Here is a 6503-nt window from a genome sequence, read left to right on the forward strand (position 1 = left end):
CTTTAGATTGGATTAAACAGAAATATCATTCAAAAAAATTTAATAGGAGTTTTGATCATTTTTTTCAAACTAGCTTACCTATTCTTGTATTTCCCAATTAGAGGCCATTTTCACGATCTGAGTCCTACTAATATCTGTGTCACTGTCTTTGAACTGCTTATGATGCACTTAACACAAAAATTCTTTAATACATAGACTAGAAGACAGTGTAGTATGGTAAGAAATCTTGACTTATGCATCAAGAGTTCTTGACTCTATATATGATAACATCCTGTGTGGCTAAGAAGAATACCAAACCTCACATAGAGTGTAGTAGTATATCTTTAACCAAAGCATCTAGATGCTTCTCTAGTAACCTGTAAATCTATTTAGTATGCTTTAAGTATCATCAATTTGTAATTGATTTCTCTCAAAAGTGACTTTGGCATTTATTGGGTAAAGGTAACATTTTCTTTAATATTGCCATATTTAATCAAATGAACATAACACTTTTACAATCCCCAACATATTTATATACTCTGCTTTTAGTTTCTCTTGATGATATTGAAGTTGAAAATGTAACTTGGAAGTCCGATGCTATTTCTAGGAAGGTCACCTTTAAATAAGAATATTCTTTGCATATGTCTTCTTCATGTGCTATATATTTACTTCTTTTTTTATATTCTATTTTATTTACAAGCTTTATTTAAAATATAAAACAAACACACACACACAAAAAACAAAACACATTTTCTTTCTTAGGTCTCCTCAGCTTCATTCATTTGTTTTTGGTTTTGAATTTGTTTTTTTGTTGTTGTTGTTACATTTTAGATATAGATTGAGCAGCTTTCTAGAGAAGTGATATAAATGGATTGTTTTGCTCCTCAATCTTTCAGACATGTAAAATGAGGAAAAGTGAGGAGACACTAGGACTGGACACTCTATTAAATTATATGCATCCCTAATATGGTTTGCTAAGATTCTGAATTGAGAATAATAGTAATAACTCTTCTGTAAACTTAAAATGCTGTCAGTTATAATTCTATGTGCTTTACATAATATATTAATGCAGAAAATAACCCTATATATCTTTTAGTCTTCACAACAACCCAGTGAGGTAGGTAAAGTTGTTATACTCATTTTACAAATGAGGAAGCAAGGAGCATGCTGAGGTTAAGCGTTTTGTCTAAGGTTACACAGTAGTCTCTGGAGTAGATGCTCAGACCTACTGTGAAAGCACATAAACTAACAATAGAAGAAACTGGGCAAGGAGACCAAAACAGAGGTCATTGTCCTTTCTTGGCTTGCATTGTCGTGTTTCCTCCTTGCTGCTTTGGGTCCTCAGGAAAATTCTGCATTCTCTTCAGGTATAAAATGAGGCTCATGCTTGGCTGTAGAGCCAGGCTCTTGTTGCCCTTGCCTTCTTCTGTCTTAGGTGAGGTTTCAAAGCAAGTATGTTAAGTGGGAAAATCAAGCTGACTGTGCTTTCCCATCAATGTGAAACATTTTCAGTTTGCTAATTCTACATTCATTTAGGTATTACTTAAGGCACATGTAAACTTACAGTATCATAATGTATTCCATGGATTTTGATAAGACTTTGAGTTCATTGGGGGGTAGGAAGCTATTCTCTCCTATTTTTCTTATACTAGCTCTATACAGTGCCCCATTTCTTCCTTTAGATGTAGTACTTACTGCCTATTTTAGGCAAATATCTATATATGGCTTCTATTGGCTGAGAAAAGGAGAAATGTGAAAATGCCTCAGGCAAATACTAGAATTAATTTGATAGGACAGGATGAGCCAATTATCAGGGCATGATGACACATTATTTTTTTTTCCCCCAGTGGGGAAAACCAAGGTAACAAGTTGCAAGGTGACTGGTCCGCAGGAACTCACTGCCTATCAAAGTAAATAACGGAAGAAAGAACAATTTGATATCTTTATTGTTTAGTTATTATATAAAATGAAATCTGTAATCTGCTTTAACATTTTGCACTAGTTTACATATGTACCTTTTGAAGGAGGATAATTTCCTAGCTACATTTAAAGATAGTAAATCAGACACAATTAAACCATGATATTCCTTTTTATTAGATGACCTTGAACACATTTCAATACACACACACACAGAGGCCATTTATGTGTGTGCTTCTTTTGCTGTTGTTAGGACTCCTAGATCACCCCAAAACCTTTTATTCTTCCTGATCTTGCATCTTAATTTGAGACATGAGATGGAGGTTTGGTGACTGTATTGTGAATGTTGTAAATTTCTAATATCAATTGTATATATTTAGCCATGAATTTATTAGAAACCTACACTTGAATATACATTTTATGTCAGGCACAGTACTCAGACTCTGATAATAAAAGTTATTTAAGGTCACATCTTCATGGATCTTACAGGAGAAAAAACAAAGCAAATCTTAATCAGAAAATTGCAAATTAATGTAAAATTTCTACTGTGATTAAATATGCTAAGACAGAAATATAGCACCATTAGAATCTACAATATATGAGATTTAATCAGAAGGCATTTTTACAATCTGAAGGAAAGATTTTTACAATCTGAAGAAAGTAGGAGGGTAGGGGAAAACCGTATGAACAATTAAGGAGCTCAATTCAGAAGATGAAAAATAAGCAGAGATTTGAGTAAGAGTGGAGAAAAGCTGTGTGGTTAGCTATCTGTAAAGTATTTCAGATGGAAGAAAGAGGAAACACTACCTTTGAAGCATCTTACATGCTTGGCATGTTTGGGAAATAAGAGGAGTCCAGTGGGGGATGAAAGAAGATAGTGTTGTGGCAAAGATTCTGTCCTTGAGCAAACTCCAACCAGGATCCTCTGAGCCATCTTTCCTAGTGGGCCTCAACCTTGGCCCATAAAGGCTTGAACAAACACTGACAGAGTCTCCAACAGTTCAAAGATACATCTCTAGGATAATCCAAGCCTAACTTAAAATGCCTCCCTAGGAAAACTCAAGGCTCCCAAAATAATTTACTGTTTGTCCTAGCCAAGACCTGATGTTAGGTGGCAGGATAGGAACTTACCTCTGATAAGTGCCAGTGAGCAAACCTAGATGGGTTTCACATATACTCTCCTTCCCACTTTTTGTAACTTTTATGCCCTGACTCTACTCAATTCCTCCTCTCTAGTCCTTCATTTTCCCTTTAAAATGCCAGTCACTTCTGCACAGATTAGAATGGGGCTTAGCTCTTTGCCTATTTTTAATAGTTAACTAAATAAATTGTGTTTTCACCAATTTAACTAATGTCTGGCTGTGTTTATCTTTGATAATAGTAGGACACAAAATAAGAGATAGTAGACAGGGTCCTGGTCACACTGAAGCTTGTAATTGATGATGAAAACTCTGGATTTTACTTAGAGTGAAGTAGGAATCCTTAGAAGTATTGAGCTAAAAAGAGGAAATGATAAGACATCTTTTCAAAGAAATCCTCTAACTGCTTCGTGGAGAAACACCTGCATATGGGCAATGGGAAAGATGGGAAGATCAGTTAGGAAGGTGGTTCAGTAGTCCCAGCAAGAGATGATGGTGGTTTGGTCTAAGTTAGTAGTGGTGAAGAAAATGTGAAAAGATATATTCAAAGATAGCTTTAGCTGGATTTCCTAATGCATTGTGGAGTTAGATTTTAATATGTAAGGATTATTTATATGTATAAGGAAAAGTAAAATATGATTTTACACTCTGCTCAAATATCTGTGTCAAATTTATAAATGATGATGATGTCTTTCCAAAATAATTATTCTGTGGAAGAAAAGACATTATTAGGTAATTAGCAAAATCAGATATATGGTATACATTTCCCACTTGATTTTTTCCACATCACTCAAAAGTGCTAAGTGATGAAGATAGAAAAATTCAGTAGACTAATTAGAGATGATAATGAAAGGACAATATTGTTGAGGGCTCTCATATACAGGACATCTTATTCTGTTCCCAAAGAAATACTTGTGTTTTTTTCCAGACATTAAAAAAATAAGAATATGATTTGAAGAGACATGCATGTTTTCACAAAACATCTTTATTTGAAAAACAAACTCAAGTCAGTTTTATTATCAACTGGAAATTAGGTTTCTAGTTTTGTAGTCACAGCTGTGGAAAGTAGAGCAAAAAACTAAAGTGTCTGGGACCATCTTAAGAGATAATTCATGGCAAAAAAAAATGCTTTAATTATTTGTAGTGTATTATAAACATCATCCTAAATTTTATTAAGTAGCATACATTTATGATGATTTTCCAGGCACTATGAATAATTATGCATTTTCTTTCATCCATCCACCCATCGAATATTATCTTATGACCATGGAAATTTGCTTAATGTATTTCTCAACTTTGCAGTGGAAAAATCATACATCTGAAACTTAGGTAGGGAATGGTTTGAAATGACATGTTCTATTTATATTTAAATAATTGAAAAACTATTATTTTTATAATGCAAAACACACAGAAAAAGAATTGCCAAAAATGTGTTTCAAATGCTTAATTGAAAGTCTGTGAATGCATACTAACCAAGAAGTTTCTTTAGGAAAGTTAAGTGTGGGAGTGTGATTTTTATGCTTATCCAAAAAGCAAAGACTTCCAAGGATTCCATTTACTTGACAACAGATGGGTCTGAGTTGAAATACTGTTTCTATCACTTATAAGTTCTGTCACATTAGACATATTATGTGACTTTTCTGAACCTCAGTTTTCTCAACTCTGAAATGGGATTAATAATATTAACGGCATGATGGGCGCCTGGGTGGCTCAGATGGTTAAGCGTCTGCCTTCGGCTCAGGTCATGATCCCAGGGTCCTGGGATCGAGTCCCGCATCGGGCTCCCTGCTCCTTGGGAGCCTGCTTCTCCCTCTGCCTCTCTCTCTGTCTCTGTCTCTCATGAATAAATAAATAAAATCTTAAAAAAAAAAAATAATATTAACGGCATGAAATTCTTATAAGAATTTAATGTGATAATTGATGGCTTTCCAAGTTTCACTGAAAATTTATAACTCAGTAAATATAAATATGTAGACATTCATTTATTTCTTTTTTTTTTTTTTTGGCATTAAGGCAGTTTTCTGACTAGTATTTTTAACAAGAAAATAAATAATACATTAGTTTTTCCCAATAGATGCATTATTGCAGCTATGGCCTACCTGTTGTTTAGTTTAAAAACAGCTTTGCTTTCACATTTCATGGTAGACATGAAACTCAATAAAATGATATCAAGCAAAAAACAAAAAAATAAAAGACATTCATTTACCAAAAGTTTATTCCTCTATTGGGTTTCCGGTACTGAACCTGTTGCTAGGGAGACAATGATGCACAGACGTAAAACACTTTCTCCGTGACTGTCAAGGACATTGGAACGACACATTTGGCAGCACAGTATTATTTATTTTTATGACTTGTTCTCTTCTATATGTTTCTTCAAAGTGTCATCAAGGCCAGGGGAGAGGCTCTCTACAGAACCTTGTTTGGGACTCTCACATGTACCCAGTAGACGAGTTAGAGTAGGACTGGCCGTTACATAAAATACAGAGGTCACGATTCAGTGCTAGCCAAGAGAAGCAACAACAGTTAAAGGATTTCAATAGCAACCTATTTTCCTAGAGAGCTTTTCCATGTCCTCCAGATCACACTCTCTAGTCTCCTACTGCTACGGGAACATTGCCAGCTTTTTTGGAGTAGAGATGTATGAAGTAGAGCACCTTTTCATATGCCCATTTGCCATCTGTAGCCCTTTCTTGATGAGGTGTCTGTTAAGGTCTTTGCTCCATTTTTTAAAACAGATTTTGTTTTTGCTTTTTGTTTTTATTGTTGATTTTTAAGAGTACCTCGTATATTTTGGACAACGGTCTTTTATCAGGTATGTCTTTTGAAAGTATTTTTTTTCCCAGTCTGTGGCTTGTCTTATTCTCTTGACATTGTCTTTCACTTAGTTTTTAATTTTAATAAATCCAGTTTATCAATTGTTTCTCTCATAGATCATGTCTTTGGTGTTGTATTTAAAAAGTCATACCCAAAGTCATCGAGGTTTTCTCCTATGTGCTTTATAATTTTGAGTTTTACATTTAGGTCTATGATCAATTTTGGGTTAATTTTAATGAAGGATATAAGGTCTGTGTCTAGGTGATGTTGTTGTTGATGATGATGATGGCTTATGGACATCCAGCTGTTCCAGCAGCATTTTTGAAGAGATTATCTTTGCTCTATTATACTGCCTTTGCTCTATTGTCAAAGATTAATTGACTATATTTATGGGGGTCTATTTCTTGGCTTTCTATTCTTTTCCATCCATCTCTGTGTATTCTTTCACCAATACCACCATATTTGATTACTGTAGCTTTATCTAAGTACTGATGTCAGATTGTGTTAATCCTTTAATTTTGTTCTTCTTCAATATTGTGTTGGCAATTCTGGGTATTTCATCTCTCCATATAAGCTTCGAATCAGTTGGTTAATAGCCACAGAATAACTGCTAGGATTTTTATTTTAATTGGTATTGTATTGAATCTATAGATC

The sequence above is a fragment of the Mirounga angustirostris genome, unplaced genomic scaffold, assembly GCF_029215605.1.
Source record: "Mirounga angustirostris isolate CCGP_5_RB_7025 unplaced genomic scaffold, mMirAng1.0.hap1 SCAF_2, whole genome shotgun sequence".
Lineage (NCBI taxonomy): Eukaryota > Metazoa > Chordata > Mammalia > Carnivora > Phocidae > Mirounga > Mirounga angustirostris.